Source organism: Cryptomeria japonica, chromosome 5 (genome assembly GCF_030272615.1).
Source record: "Cryptomeria japonica chromosome 5, Sugi_1.0, whole genome shotgun sequence".
In the NCBI taxonomy this organism is placed as follows: Eukaryota; Viridiplantae; Streptophyta; class Pinopsida; order Cupressales; family Cupressaceae; genus Cryptomeria; species Cryptomeria japonica.
This window is the reverse complement of record NC_081409.1, coordinates 617,093,755-617,105,192: the sequence shown is the minus strand read 5'-3', so window position 1 is coordinate 617,105,192 and position 11,438 is coordinate 617,093,755.

Genomic DNA, 11,438 nt, shown 5'->3' with positions numbered 1-11,438 from the left:
TTCCTATTGGACTCGGTATTTATCAAAATCATCATCATTGCACTCCAAAACCAAAGATCAAAAAACTTGCAAAATTTTAAACACTTGAATCATCTTTTCGTGTCATATCGCATTTACGTTTACAGTTGATCGCGATCAAAACAACTTTTGGACAATCAAATCCTAGCGCAATATCTAATACACGTGTATGCCCGTTTTAACCAGGGCTCAGAGATGAAAGATCACAAAAGCAGAAATCGAAACATTTGAAATAACTGAAAATCATATCAACATGGAATACCAAAGCAAAATACAAGAAGAAGGTATAACAAGCCAACATATCACAGCAATCAAACAAGTCCAAAATCAAAATCCAACTATGTCAAAACATCACAAGGATTCAAATACATCTCCAAAGAAAGGTGACTCTCTTATACAACTCTTAAAGAGATCCCTAAAGGATTTTGCTAAAGAAGATCAAAATCGTGCACCTATGTCTAGCAATGGTTCATCCCCCCATAAGCAAATTGACTCTCCAAAGGAATCTATTCCTACACCTCTTAAAAAATTGCAAGAACCTTCCATAGCATCATCACCAAACAATACACCCAAAGATGAAGTTCCCCAAGGGATATCCATAATGGCCATCAAACCTATTTCAGAGGATCCTATTCAAAGCTCATCTCCTTCATATCCAAGCATTGATTCCTTGCAACATCCCCATAACGCTCCCTTGCAAATTGAAGTCCTTATTCATAGAATGCTCATTAAACGTGTCCTAATAGATGGTGGAGCTAGCTTAAACATTTTCTTTTTGAGTCTTTTCCATGCTCTAGGTTATTCAGAAGATGCAGTTGATCCCTAGAAAAAGATCACATTCAAAGCATATGATGAAGAAGAACATTTCTCTAAAGGAATTGTGATATTACCCATCAGAGTGGGACCTTTGCAGAAAGACACAACATGCCAAGTTCTAGACTTGGACTTACCATACAACATACTCTTGGGAAGACCATGGATACATGACATACAGGCTATTCCATCAACATGTCATCAGTACCTAAAATTTCCCTACAATAGGGAGGAAATCACGATCTCAGCAGACTCAAATCCATTGCAGTGTTGTAGTAATCTAAAATCAGCTCAAGAGGTTATTGTTTCACATAACATAGAGGCAGCATCTTCAAGCACACAATCCAAAGAACAATCATTCGCATCAATTTTGTCAAGCATGGAAAAATAAATGCAGCTAAGAGATTAAGGGACCGAAGAATATTTGCTATCATGGAAAAGCAAACAAGAGCAACTTGAAATTGAAAGGGAAGAAGCATATGTAGATGTCGATCTAGCTCATGTGTATGTAGGACAAACATTAGGAACTAGCCCACTTGAATCAGAATCACATTTGGTTAACTTGGACTTAATCAAGGACAATCAGGAGCTACTTGCGAAAGGTCATTTTGACGAGAGTATCGTTCTAGACATGGAAATACATATTGAAAGCTCTGACATCTCTATCATGACCCCTAATATCTTTAAAATAATTCAACATGAGGATCCTTTATCCTTAATCCCTCCTGAACCTATGGACTGGGAAAAAGAAAGACATGCCACCATTGATACCTTTCCTAATGACCATGCTATATCTGTATATCTTAATGAAATCGAACCCACAACAACTTTCACCAGGGATTTTGCTAATGTATCTTCAAGTCAAGTGGGTGTTAAATCTCCTAGTCGCAAAAGTGAAAATCAAGAAAACAATATTAGGTCTAATGCTGAAAATCATTTCTTGGCAACATTAGATCAAGAAAAAGTAAAAAGAAAGGATGCATCTAACAGTGAAAACTGCCTCGAGGCGTCGAAAGATGGGAGATTTGACACCTTACCTGAATACTATCAAGAAAGGTCATCTATCTTGATAGAACTAACAAAGGCAGTTACCATTGGCACAATTGATCTATATCCAGCAACTTCTCTATCAGAACTAGCAAGGAAAAAATATCTAGAACTCTTCAAAAGATGGCAAATCATTCTTACCTAGTCATATGCAGACATTTCAGGGTTCGATCCATATCTTACAATACATCACCTGAATATTAGTCTAGGAGAAGGCATCAATAATGGAACACAACATGGATCAGGAGCAGGTATTCTATTTATCACATCGAAAGGTCATACAATCCCCAAAGCATACAAATTAAGATTTCCATGCACCAACAATACAACAGAATATGAAGCTTTGGTTACAGACAACAAAATGGCTATAGAATGGAACATTACACAACTTCAAGTCTTTGGAGACTCTCAGCTCGTCAGTAATCAAATTAATGGCGATTATCAAACAAAGGACGAAAAGTTGATGCCTTATAAAAAGATGGTTGATGATATCAAGAAATAATTTATAGAAATAACTTTTTAGTAGATTCCAAGGAATGATAACAAAGCAGTAGATGCCATGGCTACACTTGCTTCTCTCCTTCAGACACGGGAAAATCAATAGCGTTATGACTTCTTGGTGGAAGAGTTGTTTTACCCTGCTCATAATTGTCCTGATTCCCAAACTATCTGTCACCTCGTTGGGCATGATTCCTCCCATTATGGTCAAACTTACACATACCTAAAATATAATATCCTCCCTCCTGACCTATCAAAAAACCAAAAGAGAAACTTTATTCGCCAATCCTCCCATTATACTCTTGTCGTGGATACCCTGTTTAAACGAGGTCTAGACAATACTCTTTTAAGATTTATCGAACAAAAAGAATCTGAGAAGGCCTTACATGAAGTCCATAATGGAATTTGTGGCACTCATTCAAGTGGTCTTACCCTTTCAAAAAAACTCATATGCTTGGGCTATTATTGGCCAACTATGGAATGAGATTCTTTTTAGATAGCTAGAACATGCAAACAATGTCAGATCTATGAGAATTTGATTCATGCACCAGCACAACAAATTCATGCTTTGGAAACATCTAGGCCTTTCTATCAATGGGGTCTTGATATAGTAGGAAATATAAATCCTTCTTCATCTAATGGTCACAAATTCATCCTGGTAGCTACGGAATATTTCACAAAATGGATTGAGGCAGTACCTCTCACAAATATCACAAGAAAACAAATTGTTGCATTTATCTTGAACTACATCATTTGTTGCCATGGAATACCCATGACCATTATCACTAATAATGGGTGATCATTCAAGAATTAGGATGTACAAGAACTATGTGAGAAATTCAAGATTCAACACAAATTTTCCACACCTTACTATCCACAAGGGAATGGGCAAGCAGAAGCATCAAACAAAACTATTTTGAAAATCCTCAAAAAGATAGTGAATGATGCTGGAAGAGATTGGTATATTCAATTGAATCCTGCTCTATGGGCCTACCGTACTAGTATCCACACACCAATAGGTGCCACACCTTTATCTCTTATTTATGGATCAGAAGCAATATTGCCAATAGAAGTAGAGATACCTTCTCTATGAGTATCATTAAAAGGTCTTATCCTAGATGAAGAACAACGAGTCTCTAGATTGCAAGAATTATAATTGATCCATGAATGAAGACAAAATGCCTTTGATTATTTAAAGGTATATCAACAAATAATGTGCCAAAGTTAGAATCATAGGGTCAAACCACGAGTCTTTCAAGTTGGAGAACTAGTACTAAAAGAAAATCCATGCAACCAGGCAGATTGAGAAAATAAAGGAAAGTTTGAACCAAACTGGTTAGGTCCGTTTGTGGTCACAATAGTATTTGGGTCAGGAGCATATCAGCTATCAACACAGGATGGGGATCAGCTCAAGGAACCCATCAATAGCATGCATCTGAAGAAATTTTATGTCTGAAAAGGCAGAAAAATCCAAAAATAGTGAAAGAGCAGAAAAATCCAAAAACAGTGAAAAAACAGAAAAAAACAAAAAAGTGAAAAAGAAGAAAATCCAAAAAATCAAATATGAGAAAAAGTGCAATAAAAACAGATGGTGAAAACTTAGAAAACAGATGCTATCTATCTGCTATCTCTTTCATCTATTGGTTCATGCATCCTTCCACTTGCATTCTTTTCCATCAACGCTATTCATATCCACAATAAAGCCTTTGTACATACGTAGGCATCCCGGGTGGCTTCTCGCCATGGTTTGGATCATTGGATATATCATAATGAATTTGTTTCTAGGCTTGGGGCAAAATATTGCACCTAGCTGGGGGCAAATTTTTTTATCATTTTGAGCTTAATCAAATAGGAAGAACAACTGTTAGGAAGCTCTTATCAAGCAAAAACTAAGACACATCGAACGTTGAACATGAGATCAAATTGTCAACCATCAAACTATCACAAAGTCAGTCTAAGCACATGGATGATATCTTTTGGATAATGATTTTAGCATGATTGTTCAACTTTTCTATCTTGATTTTCACTATCATGATTTTTGAGTGACTCCAGGATGTCTTTGACTAGAGAAACAAGGAAGGAACATGATATTTTTCTTGTCTGATGTCTGTAAATTAATCATTAATATGTGCAAATTTGTCTCGGGACATGATCATCGAAGTATCATCAAAGACATTTCTGATTTGTGTATAGAAATGGTTAATACTGCCTATTTTACGCAAGCAACACTCAGGTAATCTTGGTTCAATTATACCTCAATGCTTGTGCTAACTTGCCATATCAAAATCCAAGAAAGTCGTGCTTAGGTCATCAAGGTTTAATTATACCATCGATGTTTGCACTTACTTCCCACATTTTAAAAAAAGCTCAATGATGACAAAACACAATAACCCAATGATTGGTCTAGTCGTGGCTTTGCATTTTCATTTTCATTTAGCTTACATTTCATTCTTGCATGGGATCCCACATGCTCATTTTATCCAAGGTTAAATCTATCGCAGGAATCATCAAAGTATCATCATAGGTGTATACGCAATCAAACTGATGACTCATCTCTATCGAGATATTATCGAATCAGCGAAAATCTTATACTCCCCCCCAATAGAACCAACATCAACATATCTAAATCTTCCTGCAACTTGATATCAACAAACTGTCAGTTCTTTATCCAATCAACCTTATCAATTCTATCAATCGATCACATCTAATCTATTCTATCATGTCTTATACAAGATGTATCTTTCCTAGAACCAGACGTTCTGATCAAGTCTTATACAAGATATATCATTCCTAAAACCAGACGCTTTGATCATCTTTGTTTTATACAAGAGGTGTCATTCCTGGAACCAGACTGAATCTCGATCTTATAAATCTAATCAATCAAGCTTTATCAATAATCAAAAACCACATCACCATGATCATAGAACTCACATTTTCATCAACCACAGTTGTAGACATCAAATCATTTCTAATCGAGATATCAATTTCGCAAAGATCCAAACACTCCAAAGGTCAATTATCTCAATTTATCTCCCGAGGGGGCATCATTGTATCACAATATATCAATCAATAGTTGGGGCATCCTATCGAACCAATATCATCATCAAAATGAGATTATTCTTTGAATCAACATGTCATCACACCTCACTTCAAAGAGGGGCAAAATGTATACACCTAAAAATGGTATGAAGTTAATTAATTAAATAAGAAATTATTTAATTAATCCCCCTTCCTAATTTAATTGAATTCATTAGGCAATTTGATTAAGTTCTCCCTTTCATCTACTTATTAATAAATCTAAGGATTGATTTAATAGGTTCATTTCCATAGTCCCCTTTGATTAATTAATTCAAATTAATTAATCTTTCCCCCCATTTCAATCAATTCTTCTAATCCTTTAATTAATTAAAAAAAATCAATTTATGAGTTGTTGAGAATTAACTAGTCTTTTCCTATTATTTGAATTTTTAAATTCAAATTACCCACATGCCTCCTAACTTCTAACCACCTAATCTAACCATCCCTCTAACCTAACCCATTCCACCTAGCATTGGGTTTAACTAACCCTATCCTATCTTGAACATCCTAACCTCCTATGGTGTGGATATTTTCTTTTTGAGACACATGGCACTTTGGCCACATGTCTCCTCTCTTGGACACTTGCCCTTTTATGAGCAAAGCTCCTTGACACTTGTCACCACAGAGATGACAAGTGTCCCTTCCTCCAACCTCTTCTCAAACCTCCTCCAATTTCACCCTTGATATCTTCAGACTCAATCTTGACCGTTGATTCCTGCCACCTCACCCCTGGCCTTGGAAATCCTATAAATATCCCCCATTTTGGAGCACAAACGATCCCATCTCATTTTCATCTTATGCATTGTTATTGTAGGCAGATCCCATCTCATTTTTCATCTTATGCATTGTTATTATAGGCAAATCCCATCTCATTATCAATTTAGACATTGCTACTATAGGCATATCATTTGAGCATCATTGTTATAGGCAATTGCATTAGCTTAATTTGATCATTTTCTAGCATAATTGTTGAATCATGTAGCTTAATCAATCTCTTTTCTATCTTAATTTCACCATCATCCTAGCTTAATCATGCATATCATTAGCTTAATTAGTCTCTTGGATCAATCTAGCATAATCAATCTCATCTTTGCATATCATTATCATTTCAAATCCTCCATCTAGGTGTAGTCAAGTCACTGGGATTGCTTATCCAGATCTGAGAGCAAATCCATACTCGCATCTCTTAGGAGGCGATAGGTCGCTTTGTCATGGTTCATATTCATTTGCTTCTTATTTGCTAACCATGCTTGTAATGATCTATTGAGTGTTTGTGTTGCAGCTGCAAGTATCACACATGACAGGCATGACACCTGCAACCTACAAAAATCCGTACAAACTTGGAAAAATATTTACAAAAACCTGCGACCTACAAAAATCCATACAGATCTGCAAAACACAAAAAATAAAACAAAAGATAGTCAGTTGTAGGTTCACATTGGATTCACCAAATGTTTATCAATAAAATTCATCATAGCTTAACTAGAATTAAATAGGAAATCACGAATCCTTATTCTAGCTAAAGAATTCTAAATAAATCAATGAAAGTATGTGAGATAACAATAAGGATATAAAATATTCAATCAAAACTCCCTAAATTCCATGATCATATGTCATTTCCCTTGCTCTTCTCCTCTTTGAGTATTGATGTTGGCTCTCAGATATTGCCCTGCTAACCTGCATAAAGATGGCACAAAGATTCGAAGTTCGTGATTGTTGAAAATGGAGATTTGATGTTGAATTTATAGATTTTTGGAGAAGATTGAATGAGAGGTAGAATTCAAGTGACCTCACATATTGATTGATATTTGAACTCCTGATTGGGAGGTGGAACTCAATTGATTGAATTGATCACTGAATAGATTGAATAGATAATTGAGTTAACTAGGGAGATGACTAATTGATGACACATAAAGCTTTATTTAGAAAAAAACTAATTGGAAGATGGAAAAAGAATGATTGGAGGAGGATTAAAGAAATGACTTAATTAATCAATTAACTGAATCAATTAAATAGATTGAATTGTTAACTAGGTATGACTGATTGAATGCTTTTAGAAAAAAAGCAAATTAGAAGATAGAAATAGAGATTGGAAAGATTCTTAATTTAATTAATCAATTAATTGAATTAATTAATTTAGCATGTGTTGTAGGATTTTTTTATTGAAATTCAATTTCTTTTTGCATGCCCTTGAATTCAAATCAATCCTTGCATGAGAATTGATTATTGAATTTAATTCAATTTGATCTTTGAATATATACAAACTTGACTTAGGAATTCAATTTGATTTTTGTGTGTTAATTGAATTTTGATTTTATTTAGATTCAAATTTATCTTTGAATTCATGCAAACTTGATTTAGGAATTCAATTTGATTTTTGAAATCATTAAATTGAAATGCACATGTAGATGAAATTTAGAATTTGGGAAATTTGAATTAGAGGGCTGAAATGAAATTAGATGAAATTAGAATTTGGGGATTTGGAATTGAAATTGAAGAATAAATTAGTTAATCAAATAATTTAAAGAAACCATTTAATTATTTTAGAAATTTAATTTAATTGAATAATTAAGATTATTCATTTAAAGGATTTAAATCATAATTAATTAAATAATTAATATTTATAAAAGGGTTAAATGATCAATTGATGGGAAATAGAAATTAAAATTGAATAATTAGTAAGATGATAGGTGATAATTAATTTAGAAGAATAAGATTAATTAGCTTAATTAAAAAATTAAATAATTATTTAATCAATTAAGATGAATAATTAGTCCATGATCAATGAGATATTTTTAGATGTCTACATTTGCCCCACTTTGAGATAATGTCAAAATGACGTTGTTTCAAAGAAAATAAAATTTTTTGCCCCAGTATGCCCCGGTGACAATTAGGGTGTAAATATGCCCCCTCATAAAATTGGTTGAAAAATTATGAAACTAAGACCAATTTAACGATGCAATGCTAGTGAGTAATAGTTTCCAGTTTCACTTGATTTCGAGTTTGTTTGACCTGCCTATAAGTGATTTGAGATTCAAGGGAACCACGACCGTCAAAGAGAGAAAAACCCTAATTTTGAGCTATAAATAGGAAATTGACCCCTTCATTTGCTCATTTGCTTTATTTTGAGTTCATAGATTCCTTGGTGATTTCAGAGCTTTCTTGCGACTATTTGAGCATCATGGTTGGCTACAAAGCACAACGACACCTATCAAAGTGAGTACACTCATACTAGAGACCACTTGGGATCAGAGGCATGGTAAGTTTGCAAAAAAATTGCTCATTTTTGCCTGTTTTTGTCCAATTTTTCAAAAATTTCTCAGAGCTCAAAATTTTAAGTGTTTCCCATTCGTTGTTTGATTTTGTAAAATACGTTCTTATTGTTGTGCATTGGTCTTGGGTGTCTCGCAAGCGTCTAACTATGTTGCAAACAACTGTTAATTATGCGTTAGTGATAGTTGTGTCGCATAAGTTATAACTATCTTGCATAAGTCATTAATGTATTGCATGCATTATAACTATGTCGCATTCGTTGAATGTGTTGTTTTTTTAATATGTATGATTACAAATTTTGTCATGCAACTATGGTATTTGATACTTTGATCACTTTTTTCTATGCAAGAGAATCTTGGTGTGCTCGGATGTAGGCAGACAAGGCCTAGTGATCTTGATCTCAAACATCAGTTGAATGCTAAGGATAATGCTCTTCTTAGATATCTTGGACTATACCATGTTCTGCATTTGCCTGAGGTTATAGCCAATAGGGCCATAATTACTGCTTTGGTTGAGTGGTGGCACTCAAAGACATGCTCTTTTCATCTTCCCACTAGTGAGGCATCCATTATTCTAGAGGATGTTTGGTGTATTCTTCACATTCCCATTCATGGGGCGAGGGTAGTGTATGATCATTGGATAAATGTTGTAGGATTATGTGAGCTCTTTGAGTGTGATGAGTATGACTTACAAATGAGTGGTTGATATGAGATATCATGGGGACATCTATATTATGATGATATGATGATAGTTATTTGCAGTCTAGTAGTTGGTCATGTCATTCCTGACAAGAGATGTCATGGATTCCCAAACGAATGGGTTAGGGTTATTCATGATATGATTGTTCATAGACGCATGTATGCATGGAGTCCTTATCTTCTCATCATGCTTTACTATCAGATACACATGATTGTATACTTGGGATACAGATCTATCAATTGTGGTATCACTTTGCTCCAAGTCTAGGCGTGGGAGAATATTGTGATATTCAGACCAATTGTTCATGTGCAGCTTCAAGCCAAGGAGCTGGATATGCATACAGATATAACCAGGTATTAGGCATAGGTGATCGAGTAACACTTGTACTAGAGGCATCAGATTGACATTCTACAACATTTCATTTGGAGGCCCTATTTGGATTGCCCCAGTTGGGTAGATGACAGACAACACTTGTCATTTTGCAAACATTAGAGGTATCTTATTTGATGCACAAATGATACTCAGAAGATTATGGAGCTTCACTTCCCAAGGTGGGTACTTAGGAAGTTCAAAGAGATACAAGGAGTTCTTGATGTGACAACTTATTTATCTCAGGTTGCACAAGAGGTCCTCGATTCGGGGGCCTACATATAGTCTCATGTGGTTGCCCATGAGTTTGATTCTCTTCACGCTATTTAGTGGGGATGAGGAGATGGGTTGGTAGGTCTAGGCACTACACCTCAATACGATGCATGGTGGCTGAGACATAGGCCTACTCCATTGATTGATCCAACAGTGCCTATTACATCGCAACAAATATGGCACCAAAGATGGCAGAGGGGAGACGTTGAGGAGGAGGGAGATAACGAAGGAGATGGTGGGGACGGTGGGGAGGCAATTGTGGCCATTTTTGTAGGAGGAGAGGAGGGGGATGAGGAGGTGGTAGAGGAGGAGGGAAAGGAGGAGGTAGAGGAGGAGAACATAGACATCGATGGAGACACTGAGTCTAGCAACAATGATGATGATGATGGTTTCACTTCAGGATCATCTAGCAGTGATGGGGGAGATAGTTTTGGTGACTCTGATATGCCAGATCTTGAGGATGTACCTTCTACAGAGGAAAGTGGATAGGGTGGAGGACAAGATGGTGAGGACAATGATGATCCGTAGGTCCTTAGAGAATGGATCCAGAGCTTGGAGGATGAATTGGCTACAAAGTAGCAAAGGCGAAGAGATGATTAGGATTTATTTCAGAGGGAGTATGCAACAGTGGTCACAAGAGGGATCGAATCCATATCAAGTGGGATGATGATGTGAAGAGAGAATGTTTGGTTCAGGATGCCTACGATCAATATATTACTCCAGGTACTAGGTCACAAGAGGATTGACTCATTGGTTTAGCTCAAGACTGTATATACTGGCAACAAGAGTATGAAAGGGTTGTTCCTAGGGCACCATCAGAACATCCAGGGGTAGGATTTAGTGGATAGGGTCCACCTACTAACAAAGGCATTGTTGATTGAGACACTTATTCATCATGTTACTTGACCCTTTGGGAATTCCATATGCTTTATATTCTGACACATTACCATTTTTGAGATATATATTATAAAACTGAGACCAATTTAACGATGCAATGCTAGTGAGTAATAGTTTCCAGTTTCACTTGATTTTGAGTTTGTTTGACCTGCCTATAAGTGATTTGAGATTCAAGGGAACCACGACCATCAAAGAGAGAAAAACTCTAATTTTGAGCTATAAATAGGAAATTGACCCCTTCATTTGCTCATTTGCTTTCTTTTGAGTTCATAGATTCCTTGGTGATTTCAGAGCTTTCTTGTGACTATTTGAGCACCATGGTTGGCTACAAAGCACAACGACACCTATCAAAGTGAGTACACTCATACAAGAGACCACCTGGGATTAGAGGCATGGTAAGTTTGCAAAAAAATTGCTCGTTTTTCTCTGTTTTTGTCCAATTTTTCAAAAATTTCTCAGAGCTCAAAATTTTA